Raw genomic sequence first — 19,168 nt, 5'->3', positions numbered from 1 at the left:
TTCTAAAACTAAAGAGAAATGTAGTATTGAACATCGGTAATTCAGTAAACCATAGGTGTCGACTACATAGTGGGTATAGCCTTGGCTACAAGGATCAAGCAAACGTTAAAAATTTTTAATGTGTGCTCAGAAAATTAATATCGAAATAACATTTTCATGACTTGACAAAAACTTGTGTATGTGACCGCAAGTTTGATTTCATGAGCGGGTGCTTATACGTTGCATAATTATTTATCAATATAGCTTTTAGCTCCTTAGGTATATTGCTCACGAAGATTGAGCAATATAACATTCTACAACAATAAATAATCCTATTCACAAGTAAGAATGATTTTGTATAGTTATTTCAAATAACCTGGAGTTTGATGCTGTGTTTTTGTATTTCTAATACAGATCAAAGTATTTGTATAAGTTGAGTTTACACAAAAGACATGAACAGTTGAGTCGTTTTCAGTTTTTACTCAAATTATACTAAAATATTAAGATGTTTGATTATCATCGTTATTATTTTAATTTTTCTCTCTCTCTTTTTGGCCAATATTGCTAACGTATCATCGTCATAGCAATTCTACTATTATCGGTAGGTCACTTGTTGCAACTCAGAAGCTTCGAGTACGGTGGTCCTCAGCTAGTCTCTTTGTTTTGACGTAGCAATTTTCTGTTTTAATACCTTCCTTCAACTACAGTCTCCTTTGCCCCCTCCCTCTCTTTCCTTCCACCATATTCTCTAGCATGCCCCTCATAATAAAGTTCCTCCTCAGCCAATGTCCCAACAAGTTCCTTTTCCTTCTCTTAATTACATCTAAAATTCTTTTCTCCCCTACTGCTACTATTTCTAACACCTTCTCATTCGTTTTCCAATCAACACAGCTAATTCTCTCCTTTTATCGAAAGCCTCCAATGTTTTCTTCATCGCATTTGCATAATGTCCATGTTTCTGTTCCATAGAGTACATATTGGAATCAGTAAAATAAAGTCTCAATATTTAATTGGAAGTTTGTTCAATTCAAATATTAGCTAATCTTGGTTGAAATAAAATATCTCCGACGCCTTTAGAGTGTAAAAATAATTTAGCAATTTATGGTATTTCAGTAATCTGTGCAGTCTTGATTTTCTTTCATGCGTCTCCCCAATTTGGGAACCAGTAGAGTATTGAATCTGTTAAAAAATATATATATATAAAAGGATTACGAAACGTTGTAATTTATCTTATAAGTAGTGAAGCCTGGGGACCCATTGAAAGAATAAATGTTATCACCTATGTTGTATACTATCATCATACTTACACGGAGGTAAACTATATTTCATGAAGTGTTTTCTAATGGAGAACTTTCTTTTACGGCTAATTGGGTGTGTAGTAGCCAAAGATACTTTGTTTCAATATGTTGCTTAAGGCCACTGTTGCCTCCCAGGGATTTCACGTTGGTAACCGGTACCTGTGTGTTCTTGATGCTGCTGTTGACGGATGGGACATCTGTATAATCTTGTGGCAAACGGTCAACTAATTTGCGACCTCTTCCGTTCGACCCTTCGAGGATACTGATGTGCGGTCAACACCGGCTCCCTGGAATGCAGGATGTTGCACCAGCGAAATAGTAGTTCCATGAAATGACTGTTTTGCGGTCGTAGAACTTGGATTATGTTCGATAACATCTGTTCCATCCGCGAAGCGTATAACTGCGCCAGGTCTACAAGTTTAAAAACCGGAGTCCTCTCGCCTTCCGCTAAAGCGTCAATAAACACGACCAGTTGTGCAAAGGCAAGTACTTCTATTGCTTGTTTACCATTTGAACTTTTACGAGGCATTTCCTTGATCTTCCGAACGCGATTGTGCAATCACGAGACAATTGCGGTGATCCTGTGCAATCATGTCCGAAGCGTTGAGTTTCCTCTGTAGGTCCATATCTCCCAGAATTATTGCGCACGATCTGACACGCGAGTCCAGTTGGAATGTCGCAGGTTCATGAAGAGGGGCACGCCCAGCAGTTTCTCCGCAAAAGGAAAATTTTAATTCTCGTTGTTCATCCTCAGTACTTGACTGTCGTGACAGACTACATTTTCGCTAGCGGTCAGCAGCTTTCTGTACTTCATCTTCTCCTATTTTCAGCTGCCTCTTCTATGCTCTCTCTAACTTGGTTTTGTTATACTTCAGCATGCAGGGTTTGTGGTATCTTGCATTGTTTGCAAGCAATGCTGCTTTGACGCCACTTAATTCATCTAGTGGCTTAAAAGAAATGATTTGGGGAGAAGCTCAAGGTCATTGAACCTTTACAGATAGCCTGGAAGACTGGTGGGATAACGTCTAAACCAAACACCTCAAATTTACATTCGTCCACGAATAAGACTTACCCATTTACCCACATATTTTTGTGCGAAATTAAATATAGGTATTCTCCTATTGACTTTACTTACGTACGGTTTCTTACTTGGTACCCTACCGTGAAACACGGAATATCTCAACACTCTGCTGACTATTTCTGCGATAACCTTCTTGCCTAACTCGGAGTTTATCGATGCCGCAATACTCACTGCACATAGCCTGGGATTGTTCTTAATAATTGAAGAAAAAAGTGGTAAGACCAAACAAAAGATGAAATACAATCAAACTAGGAAGAGATGAAAACACGAAAAGGGAATTTAATTTACAGTTGCGAGAGATAAAGAGACGTCTAAAGTAGCTTTATCGAGTGATGACATCTAGTCGAAATGGGAAGAAATGAAAGCAAGATTACAAAAGCAGACGATGAGCACATAGGAAGAGAAACGAGAACCCAATATAAACCATGGATTACAGCAGTAATATTGGAAATGATGGAGAAAAGAAGACAGTCCAAGATAACAAACAAAGAAGAGGAATACAGAAGGTGCGGAAATCACATCAATAGAGCAGTAAAGAGGGCCAAACAAACTGCATAAACAACTTGTACAAGGAAATTGAAGAAAATATAGTCAAAAGCAGTACAGAACCGGGATATAGAAAGATTAGAAAACAGTTCGGTGAGAAAATGAAAAGCACAGATATAATCATAGACAAGGGCGGGACAACGCTAATAGAAGAGAAACAGATGAAAAAAAATGGAAGGAATATAATGAAGATCTCTACCAAGGAGACAGAGTGAACGAAAAAGAGATAGAGAAGGAAAAAGATGTTGATGAAAATGAATTAGGGCCATCAATTTTATAGTGCGAATTTGACAATGTTTTGGAGAAAATGCAACATGGTAAAACCCCAGGAATAGAACAAATACCAAAGGAAATGATTAAGAATCTCGGAATAGCAACAAAGAAGAAACCATTTAATATTATTAATGAAATGTACATTTCGGGAAAGATACCAAGAGACTTCGAAAAAAGTCTCTTGGTGCCTGTGCCTATCCGGAAGAGAAAGTGCGAACGAAAATGCGAAGAACATAGAATGTTAACTTTGCTTTCCCATGCATCAAAAATCCTGTGCAAAATTATCGAACAACGAATGGAAAAGAAAATCTAAGAACGGCTATCGGAGAACCAATTTGGATTCAGGAGAACAAGGGAAGCAATACTGAGTCTACGACTGATCATGGAACAGTACCTCAGAATAAACAAACCAATTGTGATAGCATTTGTAGATATAGAGAAAACTTTTGACAACGTAGATTGGAATATCATGTTCAGAGCGTTGAAGAATCTGAAGGTGAATTACAGCGACAGAAGAATAAAATACGAACTTTACAGGAACCAGACAACTGTTATAGGAAGAGATCAGAAGGAAGGAAGAATAAGTAAAGGAGTGAGGCAAGGATATAGACTTTCAGCTCTTCTGTTCAACATCTATATAGAAGAAGCTATGAATGACTTCTTTGATAAAAACGAGAAAGATGTAAAAGCAAATGGCCCGGTTTTCAGCACAATAAGGTTCACTGATGACATAGTATTGATAGCGGAGAGCGAAAAGGACTTGCAGGAAGCACTTTCAATCTTGAACGACCAACTGAAAAAAAAAAAAAGAAACATGCAAAATGAAGATAAATAAGAAAACCAAAGTGATAAAATGCACAAAAGCAAGACAGAAAGCGGCAAACGTACGGCTAGAGGGAAAGAAAATCGAAGACGTTAAGACATTTCACTATTTAGGAAGTCTAATATCCTTGGACAGAAGGAGTGAAAAAGACGTAAGTTCAAGACTAGCGCAAGCTAAACAAGCATTCAATAGGAAAAGAGGACTGCTAACATCAAGAAATGTGTCGTTGAACGTTCGAAAACAATAAAAACTGGTATGAAGCGTGGAACTTTGCGGATCAGAGACGTGGACATTGAGAAAAACTGAAATATTCAAGATGAAAGCGTCTGAAATATATGCTGCTCGTATCATGAACCAGTGATGAAAATTTTCCGGAAAATTTTCCGATTCATGAAAACATTGTTATTCAGCTTATTTCGCACCGCTTATTCTTACATGGTTGTTCAGCCGTAAAATTTATTGCTAATTAATATTGTTAATTAGAAAGTTTCATGAAGTGAAAATCTAATGATTCTTCACTTCTGCAAAAATGCTTCAAAAACTTCAATGTGTTCTTTCCTCAAAGTTCGCCTATCATCTCACAAAATCATATTTCTTCAGTTTAATACGCGTAAGATGAAGTTTTCTCATATCTTTACTACTCTTCTGGATTTACATACTTGCATCTATATAAATAAGTAGAGATTACATAAAATACGTACTGTAAATTTTTGACTATTAAAACTTCCAGTTTAAGTAACTCGTGAAAACAAATACTGACGTTTTTCTGAAAATAAACATTTATTTATTCATATATATATTCAGAACAGAAAGTAAAATGCAACTAATAAGCAGCTCACTTGTATAGTTATTCTTCCAATAAAATAATAGAAACGTAAAAAGCTGCTCTACTAGCGCTGCGTTCTAAAACCAACAAGTAATTTCATTTTAATTTACAAAATAAAAAACATATTTCTTTTTTGTTCTATATGTATCTGTCCTATCGAATAGTTATTATTTCTAACTCCTTTTTTTATACATATTAATGGTAGTTTTACAATACAAAATATATGCTCTAAGATATTGATTATACAAAACTCCAATATTGAAGTCATAATTTACGAGTGTTAAACACAATAAAATCAAACCATTTTTTGTGTTACAAAAATAATTTTCATAGGGAACTTTTATATAGTTATTTCATTACATAGGCAGGGCTATTGTGAAGAAATACTGGAATTTTCTGTTTTTGAAATAATTGATAAATTCACAGAGGTTTCTTTTCGTTTCTTGTTACATTTAAAACAAGGGGATGGGATATTTGTACTCTATGAACTCGATCTATGTTCATTGTACTTTACGCACACACACACACACACACACACACATATATACATACATACATACATACATACATACATACATACATACATACACACTGAGAGAGAGAGAGAGAGAGAAACAATATGTAAATGTTTACTTACCACCCCCAAATATTAGAAAATTTCCGGTTCACGAAAGCTAATTCAAATATTATAATCTGTTACTCTCTAACTTTCCTCTTCAATTTTATAGCTTAATGTGAAGTTAAATATAGTGGAAAATTTTCCACCCAACATCACAATATATATATAATATTCAAAATTATCTGGTTTATGAGAAGTTTTTCCACTTGCATAATAAAAATTTTCCGATCCATGAAAATTTCTTTCACTTGTTTCTACAAAGCAATAAAACCTTCCGATTCACAAAAAGTTGTTTTACTTTTTGCTTCAAAATGATGAAAATTTTCCGACTCATAAAGAGTTTTTCAAGTTTTCCATACATGACAGAAAATTTTTCGATTCATGAAAAACTGTTTCACTTGATCCTACATAGTACTGGAAATTTTCTGAGCCGTGAAACTTTTCAGATTCTTTAAACGATCTTTCACTTTTTAATATTTCTATACATGAATCTAATTAATTTTATTGTTAACTAGGAATTGTTACTTGATCACTGATATTTGTTTAGAACGGAAAATTTTCCGGAAAAATATAGCAGAAAATTTTCCGCGGAAAATTTTTCACCTCACATCACTATCATAGACCTACTACAGGAAGCTAATGAAGGACGACAGATCATGCAGATAATAGGAAAAAGAAGAAACAGTATGCTTGGCCATCTTATTCGACACTCCGATTGGATCACCGAGTTGATAGAAGGAAAGGCAGAAGGAAAACCAGAAAATGGAAGACCAAGGATAGAATATATAGATGCAGTTACGAAGAAAATACATTATCAAAGTATAAGACAGCTCTCCCAAGGGAAAGAAAAGTTAAAATTTCCACGTTGCCCACCAGCCCATGGTTAAGGTGGATCACTACCCGGAAGTCAGTATAAGCATTAGTTTATTGCCTTAACCAACGCGTAAAGAAATGGCACATATTATAAGTATTACACTATAAAATAGAGTTATGCGTCAGCTACAACTTGAGATACTATTTTCTGTGCCTATGTATTCTGTTAGCTAAAAAAGTAAAATATAAGAGGAAAACTTGATCAGTTTTAAGATGAGTACGCAAGATGGCGCTTGCTGTTAGATTTTGCTACTCCTGTGCTCAGTTTTACGAAATTTTTACGTACAAGCATAAATTATTTTACAAGTAGTTGTCTCATTACGGAACATGAATATTATATTACCGTTTTTCGTGTTATGTTCTACATTTTATCCAAATATTATTTTGTGTTTACGGAAATAGTTTTAGCGGCTGAATCTCATGCTTACGCAGGACGCCATAATGCTTCGTTGCCAAACTTACATGTGTACTGTTGCAGTCACAGTAGTAGGGCAATTCCTTGTGAGCGTAGGGCGGAACCTGTGAACTGTGACAAAACTATTACAAATAATAAAAGTGCAAAAAGGGGAAACGGAAGGAATCATACACAAAAAAGAAGAATCCAACTCAAAGTAAAAGATCGAAGAGCCAAGGGAAGCGAAGAGAAGGGGAGAATAATTCGAAGAAATAGCTAAGCGCTTTTCCATTTTTAACTGTTTGTTTCCACGTAAATATTATACACACGTGTGATACGAAGATAGTTTATTTTGACGATAATTTTGAACGTTAAATATGTAATATGTGTTCTTTCATTTTCTTCTTTTCTTTTCTTTCTTTCTTTCTTTTTTCTGAAACTCATTTTGCTTAGGTAAAACATTACATCTTCTTGAAAATAATTTATATATGTTTTTGAGCTTTCATACATACCCGTTAGTATCTGAACCCGTTAATGGAAATAGTAATTAATTCTACTTACTAGGGAAGTCGTGGGGTGTTACTCTGACTTCATTTTGATACTATGCTCAGTCGTCTCCTTTTACATATGAAACAATTAGGCAGCCGGAAAAATCCTCGATCGCAAGCTTGTTCGAATTATGGACGTTAAAATTTCAAAATTGAACAGATTTTGAAAAAAGTTTGAATAAACCATTTTTTGAGATACACGCTTCATTTCTGGTACTAAGGTGTTTTCTTGGATACTCGATGGAATGGTGAAGTCAAATCGTAAGCATTTTGCAAGATAAGGGAACTTATTGGGGAAGGGATGAAGGGTAATGGCGTCTTACAACTTGCAAATTGCACCCTATTTGGCACACCGGATAAATGGGCTAATAAAATTTATTTGAAACCAACTGTATTGTCATTCAAATGTCACTTTCTGTGTGGCCATCTAAACATTAAACAATGACATGTGTCTCCGAAACGCTTTGCCGCGGGACTAACTTCAACGCGACACTCAACCAGCCGGCCTCTGTGCATTGTGGAAAAACTGAAATATTTCAGTTTAACATCCGATGATTATACCCTTTAGGCTAAGGAAGACGATGATTAAGGTAAGTGAATGATGATGGAAGAATTGATGGAATGAGAAGAAGGGAGGAAACAGAAGTACCCCGAGAAAACCCATGGACATGACGGTATCCATTGTGGAAGACGGTGTCTCAATATTTCATCGCTAGCCATTTTTTAAAATTTTCAACGGATTTCAATGGCGATTGTTTGAAAATAGTGGCTAAACTTCAGACAATATTTTACGTATTTCGCGAGAAATGTGACCAAAAAACAAACAATCGGCTAGAGGTGATGTATTGAAACAGCGGTTTTCTCGAGAATAAAAGTCACCTAGTTCGCGATGATGTATTAGAACACCGTATTCTGCGATGCATAAGCATAGGGCGACAGGATTCGCAGTACCGCAACAGTGCAAGCCTGTCTGGCGCTGCTCGAGCTGTTTGGACCTAGCTACAGAAGGGGAAGAACCAGGCCACTAGTCAGTCCAAAAATGCGGGGGAGCGGTAGAAGTTAGGGGGGCAGATCCAACCATAGATCCAGGTTCATCACCATATTATTGTTCATTTGCAAGCTTATCGTGAAAATTTTAGGGAAGCAGTAAAAATTAAGGGGGAGCCCGGCCCCCTAGATCCCCAGGAATACGGGCCTGGGAAGAACCACAATATAGATAATCGCAAGTTTAATTATGAATATCTTCATTGAATTTTCTTCATTGAATTTTGCACGCCTGGCAATTTCCTCTATAACACAACAATACTCGGCCTCATACTACTGCATGTGCAATGGCTGCGATCATTGAAAATCTTCATTTCATCTTCCTTTCGTACCGAATCTCGCCTCAGTGGTGAAAGGTACTAAAGATAAAGAATTTGCAATCTGAAGAGGTGCAACGAATGGTGTATGACTGATTGCATATCCAATCAAAAAAAAAAAAAAAAAAGGATCTTTAGAGGCATTGGGACACTTTGGAAGTAATGGGAAACTTATATTGAGCGTAGAGTTGATTATGTAGAAAAATGAAATTCATTTGTTCCATGCTGTCTTAATATTTTCCTTTTTTAAGTTTTAAAGGTTTTTTGACACCTCGTAACACTAGAAAATTGTTGTTTCCGTAAGTACCGGATATGGAAGTGGAGATACGATTTTAACACCCGGTTCCAAGAACCTGAGAAATTTTAATAACCGGTTCGGACGAACTAGGTGAATGACACCATTGAGTAAAACAATAGACCCGTATGCTCTGTCAACGATTAGACTATGAGCGTACGCAGTGGAGGCAAGAGGACAATCGCTTTACCCTGCATTTTCGAAAGGTGTTTGGTTCTTTCAAAACGCTTTTACTCAGAAACACACATGAAGGAACATTATATTTGGTTACACATACTAGAATATTTAACATAGACCTATTTAATGTAATCCACAAAGATATATAATATGCCTGAATAATAACTGTTTTGCATCATGCGTTATGCGCATCAATGTATGTCGGGCTTTTGCCCCTTCCACGGCCTTGGGAAAATCCTGCGGGTGTTTCTGGATAAAAGTGTTCTTATTCGGAACTGTTATTATCTTCAGGTGTGCATAGTATCAAGTATGAACCAGTACTAAAATATAGCGTGAAATTTTGAATATATGCCACTATAAACAAGAATCACAGAATTCATACTGGAGCTTATTATTGTTGAAGATCGTGTTATATATGAAGTACATCAATCAAGGTTCAAAAGCAAGTACTTGCAAAACACATGGAGAAATGAAGTAGGTTAAATATACTAGTATATTTTAATAAAATTAGCTGTAAATAACTTGGTAGGTAGAAACACCTCTGGCGCACGAGATCGCCGGTTCGATCCCACTTTTCGCCAGGAAGACTTTTTGTAGGACCCATAGTGTGCGTGGATTTTCTCGGATTTTTCCCCACTTCCTTCAGTCCACCATTTCGATAATCATCATCACTGCTTCTTTTAGATTCAGACTATAATCGTGGAATATTAAACTAGAAAATTTCAAATAGCGCCTTCGGCACCCTAACACCCGTGCTAATTGCGTAGTTTTACTCGCTGCGAGAATTTATGCAGAGTCATTCTGACGCGTGATTACTAAAGAGTTCGACTAATATATGTTTCCTGTAGTAGTCAGGCCTTTAGTATGACGCTAATCATACGTCAAAACCACTCTGCATAAAGCCCTATCTCAGTTTCCTTATTCCACCTGGATTGTGGAACAAATCTGTATGTAAGTAAGGAACCTAGTAAAAGTTGGTGATAGTTTTCATTTAACGTAGCCATGTTTGGTCCAGAAAACGCAGGAATTTTAGCCATAATGAATATCATCCCAGTAGCCACTCCAAAATTGTAGGGGGGCTCGGCTGAAGTTAGAGGGGGCTCGATCCAACAATATTATAGTTCATTTGTAAGCCTACGGTGAAAATTTTAGGGGGCCCGGTCCGCCTAGACCCCCTGGATACGGGCCTGATGATTATACCATCTAAAGTAAAGTTACACTAAGACATTCAACTTACAAAATATATGCACTGGGGAACACAACTTACAAAATGCCTGCACGGGAATACAACTGACAAAATACCACGCTTGAAGGAACTGAGTCTGTTTTGTTGAAATGATCGGATTTGTTTAATGGTTTTGTATTTGGATACTTATTCTTAATTTGCACCTTTGAGACATCTAGTTATAGATAAACGTATATCTTTGTAATTTGCAAAGAAAATTTTACCATGCAAGTAGTTTTCGTTACCCCTAAATGCAGTTTGAGTCGAATTTTGCTCAAAAAACGCTGGAATGTTAGCCATGATATTTAAGCCCCTAAAGTAAAGCTGCTCCAAGGATTGCAACTTCGCCTATAAAATAATATTTTTGAACCTATTAAGAATATGTTTTGTCCTATCTACCTAGGTAATGATTTTGTATTTGTACACGCATCCTTAATCTGCACCGTAGAGGCATCTAATAAATAAATGTATAACGTTTAAATGCCGTTTTCTAAGAAACTATTACCATAGAAATGATATGATTTCCCCTTAAATGCAAATTGAGTTGCTCTTTGACCAAAAAACAAGGGGATTTTAGCCATGATATATTAAATCTCTAAAGTAGAGATAAGTTTTACACCAAGGATTACAACTAGGCGTATAAAACACCAGTTTAGAGCGTACTGGGAGTCTGTTTTGTCAAAAAGATGAAATTTATGTAATGATTTTGGATTAGTATAGGCATTCTTAATCTGCACTGTAAAGACATCTAGTTTTAGAGATCCACATAACGTTTCATAAGTTAAAAATTACTTTTGATCAAAGAATATAATTAATTAATATTTTAAAGCAGGCAGTATTGAGTAAAATGGAAATAAAAGCTCTCATTTCTTTGTTGTAAATCATGTATAAAATGCGGCCGTGTCTAAACACTTTTCTATCCGTAACTCATGTGGCAACATCGCATGTATCGCAATGAGCTCTGCCATCTAGTGAGAAAGTTTTACCCTAAAGGTGACTAGCGATCCAGCTTAAGGTGAGAAAGAAGATTACTTTTGTTGATTTCTTATGAGGAAAATCTTGAAAATTTTGTTTTCAATATAACAATATTTTATTTTCGGAATAAATGAGTTTTAACAAAAGAACCGAAGAATTCAGAATATAAGTTCTAATGAAAACCATAAATATTTAATATGAGTAAAACATAAACATTGTATAATGTATCGGTATGTGTTTTACTTTTAATACTTCTCACTTTGTAACTTTTGGATACGCTTCGTGTGGAAACAAATTTCAGTAAAAGTTATAAAAGGTATAAAGATCACAAATGATTTAAACATTTTTAAAATATATATTTTAACCTAAGATTTGTTCCAATCCCTAACACAAGGTATTTAGACTTGGGAGGAAAGGGGCGCCAGAAAAACGATTTTGCCCCGGCGCAATATTTCGTAGATCCGGCTCTGGTGTCAGGAACAATATGATTAATTCAGATGGATTCAAAAATAAACGAATGTACTACTTATCCTAATAATTACAATTAGTCCTTATAAGTAATGTTCAATTTCAGTTATATACTGTTTGGGATAACTTTCACACTAGTTGAATTTATCATTAATAACAAGGATACTGCAAGAGTTCGATCTTGGCAGTATAAATACAAAGTTGAGCTGTTATTTTTAATATTATTATTATTATTATTATTATTATTATTATTATTATTATTATTATTATTATAAATATTATTATTATTATTTTCTAAAATATAAGTCTGAATTTCTAAGACCTATTAAAATAATGATAGCTGCATTCCTAAAGTAAAAGTAGCTAAAATTAAGCATTGTTAAGCAAATTTTTAGTCTACTAAGGGTTTGAAAAGAGGCAGCAGTTTGAAATCATTTAGTTACACCTTAGAGTGCACTCTTTCCTTAGATAACTTCTTCTTGAGCGTTAAGAGAATTATGCAAAGATCAAGAGGATAAACGGAAAAGAATCAATTGTGTGAACGTATTGTGGGACATCCTGTACGTTATCTCCATAGGTCATGACATCATTATGTAATATTTAGCATTGCTAGTTAAGTATTCATAGCATAAATTTTGTGACTTGAGTGCTTGATTAAAATAAGAAGTATTTACCGTGTGTGATACATAGCTGTTTGGTCATAAATAAATATGCGTTTAATAACACCGCACATTTCATCTTTCTTTCTTAGGTGCTCCACCCTAACTTATGAAGAAAGAAAAAAAAAAGTGCCGGGTTATGATAAGAAAAACTTGACAGCACGATCCTTAAGTGAAGACATACTATTAAAAAGGAACAAAAGCTGTGTTTGTCAATTCGCCCATTGCACGAAGAAGATTAAAGACTCGTGATAACTTCCAGACCGAAGACTCGTGACAACTTTAATGGGTATGATTTCAAAAGCTGTATCCACGCAGTCAATCATAGGAAACAACTTATTTTCGTTTGGAGATCACCAGGGGAAGGAGAAGCGACAGGTGTAAGTGTCATGTTTAAATCGTCCCTGAAAAATATCGCATCGGTCAACAGAGGAGGGGTCATAATCTTCGCCCTTCAACATACACACACAAAACATCACTCCTACTCTCATGCCTTTATTACTATTATTATTATTATTTCGGAAGAGGAAGGAAGGATGGCATCTTTAGAACATGACCTCCAATCAAGTTTCTTGTCTTGTTAAAGAACAAAATTGACCTGCTAAGGATTGCTAGTTGGTTCAGACAGGAGGAAGGGAAGGAATTCCCTTGTTGTGGCTATACTATAATGTGTTTATAGGAAAAAATAACATATACGTATGGACTAACCTTATTATATTCAACACCTTAGGTTACACTTAATGATCGATCTAACAAGTTTATATATATTAAATATATATATATATATATATATATATATATATATATATATATATATATATATATATATATATATATATATATATATACAACAAACAAAAATCACTGCTATATACAGAAATGTTCACAATGGCCAAAGTTTTAATGACAGTTTTTCTTTTTCTTGTGATCAAAAGATTCAATACATTTCAATCAAAAAATTTTGTTTTAGATTTTATATCTGGAGAACTACATATAATGTAGCCAAACCCAAACTACCACTTAACTCAATATGATGTGCTTATTCCGTAAAAAATACTACTACTCGATTTAGGGACCGTTCAAAAATTTTGTGGCCGCTGATCCAAAAACTAACTATTGTCCAAGATCGCAATCTTTTGATCCATTTTTTTTTTATCATTCCTAAATTCTTGTTTTAACATAGAATGGCCATCTGTAGTCTTGATAATTACTGAATTCGGGGACACGTGCTCAGTTGTAAAGCTCTCACTTCTGATGCAAGGAGATCCAGTTTGATCCAAGGACATGTTAGTTTGTAATAGATATCATGTCCGTGGGTTTTGTCTAAGTTCTCCCGTTTCTTCCCATGTTACATTCCAGTAGCTGCTTTATAATAAGTTACCACTTGTCTCCTTTAGTCTACAAGGTATAATCGTGGGATCTAAAATTTAAAAAAAAAATCATTTTCACTTCTGGTAGAAAGTGGGTGAAAAATAGCCAGATATTTTAATACTCTATAAAAATTATAATATTGCTGATTTGATGTTGAAAACAGTGCTATGATATGCATTATCAAGAATTATTTATTATTACTAGCTGAACCTGCGCTCTCTACACAGCGCATCATTCATATACGAGCATGACTCTCTGCCATTCCTCACAACATCTGTATATGTCCCTTTACAGACACAAGTGAAAGACATCTTGACAAAAATCGGCAAAGGGTACTACAAAGGGGAAATTTTTTGCATTAGCTTTTCAATATCTCGCACCGTTTGCAAGATTTGAGTCTACTTCCGACTGGAGTTTCTAATTCATGTACAATCAATGTTTTCTTCTTTCTTGCATGCGGTATGTAATAAGCAAATACTTATTTTCACAATTAATTATAATGTCAGTGATATATGCTGTTCATCGGGAAAGACACTCCAAACAATAAAGATTCTTCTTAGAACGTTTATTCTTCATTTTTCATCATTTTGCCAGAAACAAACGCCTGATACATATACAACCTCAGTATATAACTATGTTGTGTTGGAATGTATAACTAATATGGTATGATGCTTTATTTTTTTTTTAATTCTAACATTTCCAGTCAGGGGTGTAGCCAGCAGGTTTGTGTAGGAGGGTCCCGTCGTTTTTGAGGGGAGGCCAGCCACAATGTACAAAGCCAAAAAAATATTGCTGCTAGTGTTTTTGAGGCCTGAAAGAAAAGAAAATTTTGGTTTCCTTCTGGAAAACTAAAAACCCTATTTTAGCTTATTATTATTATTATTATTATTATTATTATTATTATTATTATTATTATTATTATTATTATTATTATTATTATTATTTTCTTCATAATTTATATTCAAGGTAGTTTTTATTATGCTTAATCAAGAACTACTGCCCAGGACCAAACGCTATACTTTTGTGCATAACTATAAAGGTAACCAAGAAAGTTCTGTCGCTTTTCGTGGAGGTCTGTGTTCAATTGGACGTCACACCGTGAGTTGAATGCGAGTGGAGATACAGCGAACGTCAGTTGTTGGTGTGGGTATATCCAACATACTACCTGGTTGTGGCAATTCAGATACACCTGAACTTGCGTAAAGACAGAGGAAACATGGGACATCCACAGTGCGTCATAAAAGAATGTATGCTGAACGAGTTCAAATGGAGATCAAACGCCGCTGTAGCGGGACAGAAGATATGCCAGGCCTTTGGTGAGGGTGTCGTGACGACGCGAAAGTGCAGCGATGGTTTACCAAGTTTAAGGACGATGACTAAACACCCGAAAACACCGTGCCGGAAGACCAACATATGTACAGTAAGAGACACTTCTGGATGGTACACCCATATGGAAATTTACGGCAAAAGTGTACCATCCAGAAGTGTCCCATGCTGTACAAAGAAGAACTGGGACTACAACTCAGTGTGAGTGGAGAAACCATTCGGCAGCACATCCATCAACCTGGAAAGCACTACAAGTTGGGTCGATGGGTTCCACATGTTTTGACTCCGGGCCAGAAGGCAACGCGGCAGTCCCCTGTGTTTATTTACTGTTTCGGAGCCATTTCTGGACAGAGCGTTGACATGTGATAAAAAGTGGGTCCTATACGAAGCTCCATGGCGCCATCAACATTGGTTAGCATCCCATGAACCGATTTCAAAACAGCCGAAACCAGCACTGCACCAAGAAGGTCCTTCTGTGTGGTGCATCGTGCATTGGGAATTGCTACTGGTCAGAGTATCAATGCAACTGTGTAGTGTCAGCAGTTGAGCTGTGCTCAAGAAAAACTCAAAACTCAGCAGCCATTACTTCTGAATTGCAAATGGGTCCTCGTTTAAGGGACAACGCTAAGTCCCACGTGGCTAGGATGACTCAGGACACCATTCTCTGCCTTGGATGGGAAAGAATATTGCAACCCCTATATTTCCCGGGTATTGCACCGTCCGATTATCACCTGTCTATTCTTTGGACAATCACCTTAGAGGACGCCAGTTCAAATCCTTAGTAAAAGTCCAAAATGCACCTGATACTTTCTTCGTTTCACGACCCACCAAGTTCTACCGCGATGAATTCCATGGCCTTCCAGAACGTTTTCAGAAGGTCGTCGATGCTGATGGGGACTATTTTTGATCTTCCAGGTTAGGTGGCATATAGGTTCGAAGGTGGTGGGTGAAAAAGCAACAAAACTCTTCTTGATTACCTTTATATTTAAATTTAAGACCTTGTATACAGAACCTATTTACACAAGATTGATTTTCTCTGAAATTTCACTTAATTTCTTTACGGTTTCCTGACAAAAATATTTATTTATTATTTGTGACTTAAAAAAAACAATTATTTTATTATACTGAGTAGAAATAAAAGAGAGAGGGAATGAAATCCAAACTTAGTAAAAACATTGTTTCTCACCAAATTTTCTATCCTCTATGTCTTTTAAAACACTTGTTAAAGCATATAAAAATCAGTTTAGTACTTTTCTTTTATGGCTGTATTTATAGTACCTTGTTAAAACGTTTGTCTTAAAACTGTCAAATATAAATCGCAGTAAATTGTGTAATCTGCTGTCACAAAAAAGTATCCTTTTTTTCCATCGGTATAAGGAAGAGATACTATACTATTTTTCGATCGGTATGGAAAAACAATATTTCTCCATACTATTTTACCGTAAATTAATAATTGTCAATAAACTTTGTTACTTTTAAATGAATGAACCGGGATAATTTTACTATGATGTTTTAAAAGCTGGTCATTTGGGGGGGGGGCAGGAAATCATTTGGGGGGGCCTGGCCCCGATTGGCCCTCCCTTGGCTACACCTCTGCTTCCAGTGTGCTCCTAAAATGTAATAAAGTAATAACGGACATGTTTTCTAAATATTCAATTACAACTGGACAATCTACACAAAATTTGGAATCGGCTAGTGAAAACGGCACGTTTCTAGCACTTGTGGTTTTCGAGATCTTATTGTCGAAAGGATTGTGGACAAACATATAAACCTATCATTTTAATATATAAACTAGCTAAGCCTGCGCTCTCTACACAGCGCATCATTCATATATGAGCATGAATCTCCTTGTTATTCCTCACATCTGTAAATGTCCCTTTACGAATACAAGTGAAAGACGTCTTGATAAAAATCGGCAAGAGATACTGTAAAGTGGAGATTTTTCCGACTACTTTTTCAATATCTCGCACCGCTTGCAAGATTTTAGCCTACTTCCGGTTGGAGTATTTTATTTATGTATAATCATTGTTTTCTTTCTTCTTGCATGCAGTATGTAATAAGCAAATACATTACACACACAATTAATTATAATGCCAGTGATATTGGGCAAAACACTCCAAACAAGAAAAATTCAACTTACAAGTAAGGGACCATATGGTTGTCGTGCAAATCAGGTGCAGACATACGCCATCTGATTGAGCATGAAAAGATATGGAGAACACAGAAATTTAAGGTGCTAAGGGCCATAGGGAGCGGAGCAAGGAAGGAGGAAACATTGAATGTCGGCAAATTGAAGAAAGTCAGGAATGACGGGAAAAGTTAATTTCTTGCAAACAGGGAAAGAAAGTCAAGCAAAAGAAAGAAACTAAACATAACAAGGGCATCAAGGACGAAGAAAGACCATAACCAGGCTTGCCATCCGGACCGCAGTGTTGCAGCGCTGCATAACATTGATATGGAAGATATAGCACAGTATAGCAATTCATGCACAAGGAAAAATATTAGTAACACAAAAGACAATTGAAAAGACTATGTACACGTGCGTAAAAAGGTTTAACGTAGTCGTGAGTGAATATTACACCCGCGTGAATATACAAATGAAGGAAAATAGAGAACAGTACGCACCATTTGTAGTTTAATTGCAGTTGACGTGAAGATCACAAATGAATGCGTGGGCAACACACAAACATTTCTCGCAGTGAGCACAGCGGATGAAAGCAAGCTGGTCACACGCGTCTCTGCAGCATTCCTCTGTGAACCCTTTTTCAAAGCAATATGCGGAAGGTGTTTCAAACTGTTCAGGATGTTCATTGGAGTAGCCACATTTGAAAAACGCAAAGCGTATCATCTTTTGGAATCGTCTAGAGGAAAACTGGTAATGAACAAATGACTGAAGGCGGAGAAAGTTCTCACGTTGCCACACATTATTATTGGAGAACACTAACGTATCTGTGATGAACTTCACCATGTTTTTGAATGGACGAAAGAAGAAGGCCTTTACATTTCGAAGGAATCAAATTTTTGTAGAATTGAACACCGTTAGGAACTGTCATGTTGTAAAGTGTGTCATCCTTGTTTGGAGTCCAGGAGTCAACCAAAAGTAAAACACGATCCTTACCCTGAAGATCGGGCCACAAAACTTCTTCCAAGAAGATTTGCAAATCCCGGATCGAACACAAAAGGTTCGGATCCCTCGTTAAACTGTAGTTCCCGTCCTTTATACGTCATTATCATCCCATGAAAGGCAATAGCAAACCACCATGGGTTCATCCAGCCCAGGGACCTTCAGGTCAAAACCTGCCTTCGGGCAGAACACCAATCATCATCATCATCATGGAACGATGCTCCCAAACACTTTCGTTTCTGTGTTATCATGCGTACCCCCTTCACTTTCATGTCTATATTTGTCCTCCCTCATGTACATTATTCACTCACGACTATTGTTAAATCTTTTTACGCACGTGTATCTTTTCATGCTCAATCATATGGCGTATGTCTGCATCTGATTTGCGCGACAACCATATGGTCCCTTACTTGTTAGACTGGAGAAATAGTTATACTTTGTGTTTCATTGTCATTTGGTCATGAATCAAACGCCTGAGAGATACGCAACCCCTGTATAGAATTATGTGGTGTTGGAATGCATAATGCATAAGATATGAGGCTTACGTTTTTGTTTCTTTTTTTTTTAACACTTTCAGTGTACCCGTAAAAATGTAACAAAGAAATGATGGCCATGTTTTTTAAACATTCAGTTAGAACTGGATAATCTACGCAAACTTTGCGATCGATCAGTTAAAACGTCATCTTTCTAGAACATGTAGTTTCCGAGATCTCATTGTCGAAAGGATTGGCCACAAACATATAAACGTCCACAAACGTATAGTTTCAAACACCTCCAAAGACGACAGCACAGTTCATTTGTATTGATTTTGGAGAAGGCTTATAAAAATATAAAAGCTTTGAACAATAATTTTAAATATATAAACTTTATCTAAAAGATCTATTTAACTTATTTATTTAAAGTACACATAGTTTAAAATATTTGTCC

The sequence above is a fragment of the Thermobia domestica genome, chromosome 18 (genome assembly GCF_964235325.1).
Source record: "Thermobia domestica chromosome 18, izTheDome1.hap1.1, whole genome shotgun sequence".
Lineage (NCBI taxonomy): Eukaryota > Metazoa > Arthropoda > Insecta > Zygentoma > Lepismatidae > Thermobia > Thermobia domestica.
Note: the sequence above shows the minus strand (reverse complement) of the source record.